We start from the raw sequence: 6,000 nt of genomic DNA on the forward strand, positions 1-6,000 counted from the left end.
TATCCAAACTGTTCGAAACCTGCGCAGATACAAAATGTGTATCCACAGCTGATCCCCAGACACGGTCTGTGAATATAAAGTGGATAGCCACAGATTTGCAGGACTCTACAAACTGTTGAGGGTTAGGACAGTGGGAAGTCTGATAATGGGAGGGCCACAGCAATTGTTAAAAATAAAAACGGAAGCATTGAAGACTTGGAAATCCCTCTCTCCCTATGTCTGAGGGCAGGAAAGGCACTAAAGCAGGATCAGATTCCTTCCCTGAAAGAGAAAGGGAGCAGTCTCAGCACAAGAAAAGGCCAGACCCAGAGCCCCAAAGAGAGATTATCCACTTCAAAACTAGTTGAATCAAAGAGAAAACATATTGTAAAAATCTGAGACTCACCCCTTGACATAGCAATTAAAAATCCATTAAAAATATTTTCTCTAACATGGTAACACCCTGTTAAATAGAACACCAGTAATGTTACTGTATAATGTTTCACTATAAGTAAGGTCACTCCTGTAATGTTTATTTTATAGTCTCTGATATTTACATGGATAGTATGTGCAAGCCTGCTAAAACTTCCTAAATAAAGATATACCTTTGCGTAGTGGTAGAATCATAGCCAATGAAGTTAATCTGAGGTGTGATTATTGCTAGTTGAAAACTTTTCCTAAAGCTTCAATACTAACTTTTATTAGTTATCATTCACTCCAGCCTTTGAGGGCATCTTTGAAAGTGAATGGGAAGATCTTTGCATCTCATACATCAAACTTGCTGATAATGAGGTTCTGTACACTGCACAAGTCCCATATGGCTGTTAGTACATATTCAAAGGGCAGATTTTGCAATGGTTGCAGAAGCCCAGGGAATTCTTCTCTCAACAGAAGGGACTGTCTGAAAGAAGAAATCTGACAGCTCTACAACAAACTAATGATTCAGCTGCTGTCTCATGAATTTAAGAATCAGTTTCAAGTACCTGCCTTTCTGAAGAGGAGCTAACCAAGGGTATGGCTACACTTACAGCGCTCCCACAGTAGCGCTTTGAAGTGCAAGTGTGGTCAGCGCCGAGAGAGCTCTCCCAGCGCTGCAGGTACTCCACCTCCCCGTGGGGATTAGCTTACAGCGCTGAGAGCCGCAATCCCAGCGCTGGGGCACTGTTTACACTGGCGCATTACAGCGCTGTAAATTGCTGTCCTCGGGGGTGTTTTTTTAAAACCCCTGAGTGAGAAAGTTGCAGTGCTGTAAAGCGCCAGTGTAGCCAAGGCCCAAGATTTAGCAATGCACTGACAAAATTTGCCCACAATCCTTTCCTTCTTATGTATGTCAGGATAGGCTAATGTTCTCAGCTCCCTTGATGGTATGCAGTATGGAAACAGGCAAGACCACAAAAGGTGGAGACACATAGGTTCTTATATAAGAATGGCCATACTGGGTCAGACCAAAGGTCCATCTAGCCCAGTATCCTGTCTTCTGACAGTGGCTGGTGCTAGGGGCTTCAGAACAGGAAAATTATCAAGCGATCCATCCTATGTTGTTCAATCCCAGCTTCTGGCAGTCAGAGGTTTAGGGACATGAAGAGAAGAGGGTTGCATCCCTGACCATTTTGGCTAATAACCATTGATGGGTGCAGTCTGGGAGCTGTGGGAACCACTGTGCCTCCTAACCAGCCAACTAGCTTGGCCCTTGTCACTGCTGGTGATTCAGCCAGTCTCTCCAGGCCCTGTTATGACCCAACATGACAGCAGGTGGTGCTACAGACTCACTTGAACTACCTGAGTCATTCAAGGACAAACAGGAGACAAGGGCCAATTTCCCAGCTCCCCAGCCTTGCCCACTTGCTGTAGTATAAACCCAGAATTATACTCTCTGGGATCTGTACAATGCAAGCTCATTAATATAGTTCACTTTTCCCTCAATGCGTGAAAGATATGCACCAAGCCTGTTAACCAAGCTGAGATTTTTCTCAGACACTTCACTTAAAGACACACTGGTTAAAATAAAACATAAAACAAGTTTATTAACTACAAAAAGATAGACTTTAAGTGATAGCAACCAGATCAAAGCAGATTACCTAGCAAATAAACAAACATGCAGACTAAGCAATTTCTTACCCTGATGGATGATACCAGCAGTCTACCAAGTTTCCATACGCAGGCTAGAAATCCCTTTAGCCTGGGACCAGCACTTCTCCTAGCTGAGTCTTTGTTTTTCAGATGTTTCCAGGAGTTCTCTTGTGAGGGGGGTGAAGCCACAAGATGATGTCACTCCCCACCTTATATAGTTTTTTCCATATGGTGGGAACTCTTTGTTCCAAGCTAAGTTCCCAGACCAGTTTGTGGAAAAATAGAGGCACCAAATGGAGTTCAGTGTCATGTAGTCTGGTCACATGCTCTTGCATGCCTTGCTGAGTCATAGCAGCCATTACTCATAGTCTGGCTGAAATGTTCACAGGAAGTCTAAGCTCTTCCATGGTCCATTGTCTTAGCTGATGGACCATTGTTAGAGGGCTTTCCCTTCACCCCCTCCCTTAGTTCTTGTCACAGAGACAGAAAGCAGAAGATCAGAACTCTGAAGTGGAGCCAATGCAATGTTTATTGGGGTTAGTTCAAAGCAAGCACATCCATAGGCTACATGCTGGCAGAATTTGTTTTCCAGTGTTCCGTTCCCAGTTCTGACACCATGTAGCATTTACCCCATGTCCCCCTTCCCAGCTGTGATGCTGCAGAGCCTTGCTTGTGCCCCCATTCCCACTCCTTCTTACCAGGCCCAAATATAACTGCAGTGCACACACCTAGTCACACCCTTTACAATTTATGGTTATGTTCCATTCTGAAGGGTCATGAGCCTGGGGTCTTTGTCCCACCTTTTTTGTATTCCATGAGAAAGGTAATGGATGAGGTTGTATTTTGGCCAAGGCCAGGCTTCTTTTTTGGCTTTTAGTGTTTTTTATGCCTCTTCCCACCACACACCCACCCACCCACCTCCATCTCCCATGCCCCTCCTAACTGGTTGCTTGACCTTGGCTTGAGAAAGCAGCCAGGCAGCATTCCAGTGTATGCTTATATATTACACTTCCACCATACCCTGCAACACTTTAGCTATTCTTATTTGTTTCCATTATACTAACAAACCTATATCACTAGGCAAAAGCAACATACAGTATTTTTGTCCTTTGTTTACACATTAGTAAGAATTCCTTTATTCACAAATATTAGTAAACATATAAATATATTAAAAATCAAATGGGAAACAAAACCCAAAATTCTCTGTCAGGCAAAAATACAGGCCTGAATCCTACATTGTCACTAGCAATCTTAACAGCCATTAGCACTGTCTAGCTTCTTCATTGTTGTACCTAAAAGGCTAGTTGTGGGTATTACCCAGAGTAAGCATATTTGAAGTACAGCTACATAATCTATATTCATAACTTCAGATACAAAAATGATATATGCACACAAATAGGATAATCAATTCAGCAAATCACAACTTTTCCAGTGACACTTCACGACAAATCTTGTACAAAGTGCTTCATAAGTATGTCATAACCATATCACAGTCATACTACTATGATGAGTATGAGGTGCAGTGTCACAGACCTATCCTCCAAGAATTTATCTAATTCTGTTTTGAACCCAGTTATACTTTTGGATTTCACAACATCCCCTGGCTATAAGTTCCACAGGTTGACTGTGTATTGTTAGAAGTAGTACTTTGTGTTGCCTATTAATTTCATTGGGTGATCTCTGGTTCTTGTGAGTAACACTTCTTTATTCACCTTCTCCACATGGTTCATGATTTTATAGACCTGTATCATAGCCTGCTTAGTTCTCTTTTTTAAGATGAACAGTTCCAGCCTTTTTAATCTCTCCTCATATGGAAGCTGTTCCATACTCTTTTTATTTGCTGCCTTTCTCTGTACTTTTTCCATTTCTAACATATCTTTTTTGAGATGGGGTGACCAGAACTGCATGTAGTATTCAAGATGTGGGTGTAGCATTGATTTATATTGTAGAATTATGATATTTACTGTCTTATTATCTGCTCCTTTCCTAATGGTTTCCAACGTTTTTCACTTTTTTTTATTGACACTGAACACTGAGCAGATGTTCTCAAAGAAATATCCATGATGACTCTAAGGTCTCGATCCTATCATTTTGAATGTACAGTTGTGATGATTTACAGTACTTTACACATATCAACATTGTGCCATTTTGTTGCCTAGTTTTTGTGAAATCCCTTTGCAACTCTTCCTAGTGAGCTTTGGATTTAACTCTCTTGAGTAATGTTGTATCATCTGCAAACTTTGCTACATCTCTATTTACCCCCTGTCATGACATAGCCTCTGGTTCCCGGGACAACTGAGAGTACCAATTCAGGACAAATTGTTTAGAACAGGGCAGTTACAGCCCAAGGCTGGGTTTCCTTTACTATTAAGGCACACCAAACCAGTCAAACAGAGAGGACTTTTGTCTCACCCCACTGGCTAACCATAAGTCATACAAGCAATTCCCTTAGACATTCCAGTTTCCCAGTATCACCACTAGTGCCACTCGTTATGGGAATGAATGGTTATGAAAACCAATACCCCAGTAAAATAAAAAAGGTTCTCCCAATCCCAAAGGACCAAGCCCCAGACCCAGGTCAATGTACAAGTCAGATCTTACCCACAAATCACACTGTTGCCAATCCTTTAGAATCTAAAATCTAAAGGTTTATTCATAAAAGAAAGAAATATAGATGAGAGTTAAAATTGGTTAAATGAAATCAATTACATACAGTAATGGCAAAGTTCTTGGTTCAGGCTTGTAGCAGTGATGGAATACTGCAGGTTCAAATCAGGTCTCTGGAGTACATCCACAGTTTGGATGGTTCATTCAGTCCTTTGTTCAGAGTTCGGTTTGTAGCAAAGTTTTTCCAGAGGTAAGAAGCAGGATTGAGGACAAAATGGAGGGGTTTCCAGGGCCTTTTATATCCTCTGCCATGTGGAAGGACTCCCCTTTGTTCTTGCTGTGGAAAATCACAGCAGCAAGATGGAGTTTGGAGTCACATGGGCAAGTCACATGTCCATGCATGACTCAGTTCTTTAACAGGGAGCGCAGGCATTGCTCAAATGCTACCTTGAACATTCCCAGGAAGACTTCTCATGTGGATTGGAGTCTCCCAAGGTCCATTGTCAGTTAAGTGTTTCTTGATTGGGCACTTAATCTGCAAATTCCTTTCTCAAGAAACTGACCAAATGCTTCACTAATGCTGTTTGGAATCAAACACATTGAGATACAAGTACGGAGCCAATATTCATAATTTCAACTGCAAAAATGATACACACATACAGATAGCATAATCATAACCAGCAAATCATAACCTTTTTATAGACACCTCACATGATAACCTTTGTACAATATTTGCTGCAAATATTTGAGTGGTTGCAACAATGATTTATACGGTCACAGTTTATGTCAATAACTTCACATCCCCTTTTCCAGCTCATTTACAAATATGTTAAACATTGTAATTCCCAGTACAGATTGTTGGGGGACCCCACTATTTACCTCTCTCAATTGTGAAAAGTGACCATTTATTTCCACCCTTGTTTCCTGTCTTTTAACCAGTTAGTGATCCACTCTTATCCCATGACTGCCTACTTTGCTTAAGAGCCTTTGGTGTGGGATGTTGTCAATGGCTTTCAGAAAGTCCAAATACACTGTATCAGCTGGATCACCCTGTCCACATGCTTGCTTACACCCTCAAAGAATTCTAATAGAGCAGTGAGGCATTTTACAAAAGCTGTGTTGACTCTTCCCCAACAAATCATGTTTATCTATGTGTCTGATAATTCTGTTCTTTAATATAGGTTCAACCAATAGGCCAGGTCCTGAAGTTAGGCTTCCAAGCCTGTGTGATATTGGCTGGCCAGGTCATGCTAGCATGTATTCAGGTCAATTCACTTATGTAGATCAAAGCAATTGTTACATATATAAGTAGATTGGGCTTTTAAACTTCATGAAAACTAGTAG

The 6,000-nt window shown here is 41.3% G+C and overlaps 1 pseudogene; it reads left to right on the forward strand.

Annotated features, from left to right (window-relative positions):
* The first annotated feature begins 582 nt into the window (after nucleotides 1-582).
* Nucleotides 583-770, forward strand: LOC115656976 (annotated as a pseudogene).
* Nucleotides 771-6,000: the final 5,230 nt, after the last annotated feature.

This window comes from Gopherus evgoodei, chromosome 8 (assembly GCF_007399415.2).
Source record: "Gopherus evgoodei ecotype Sinaloan lineage chromosome 8, rGopEvg1_v1.p, whole genome shotgun sequence".
NCBI classification, from domain to species: domain Eukaryota; kingdom Metazoa; phylum Chordata; order Testudines; family Testudinidae; genus Gopherus; species Gopherus evgoodei.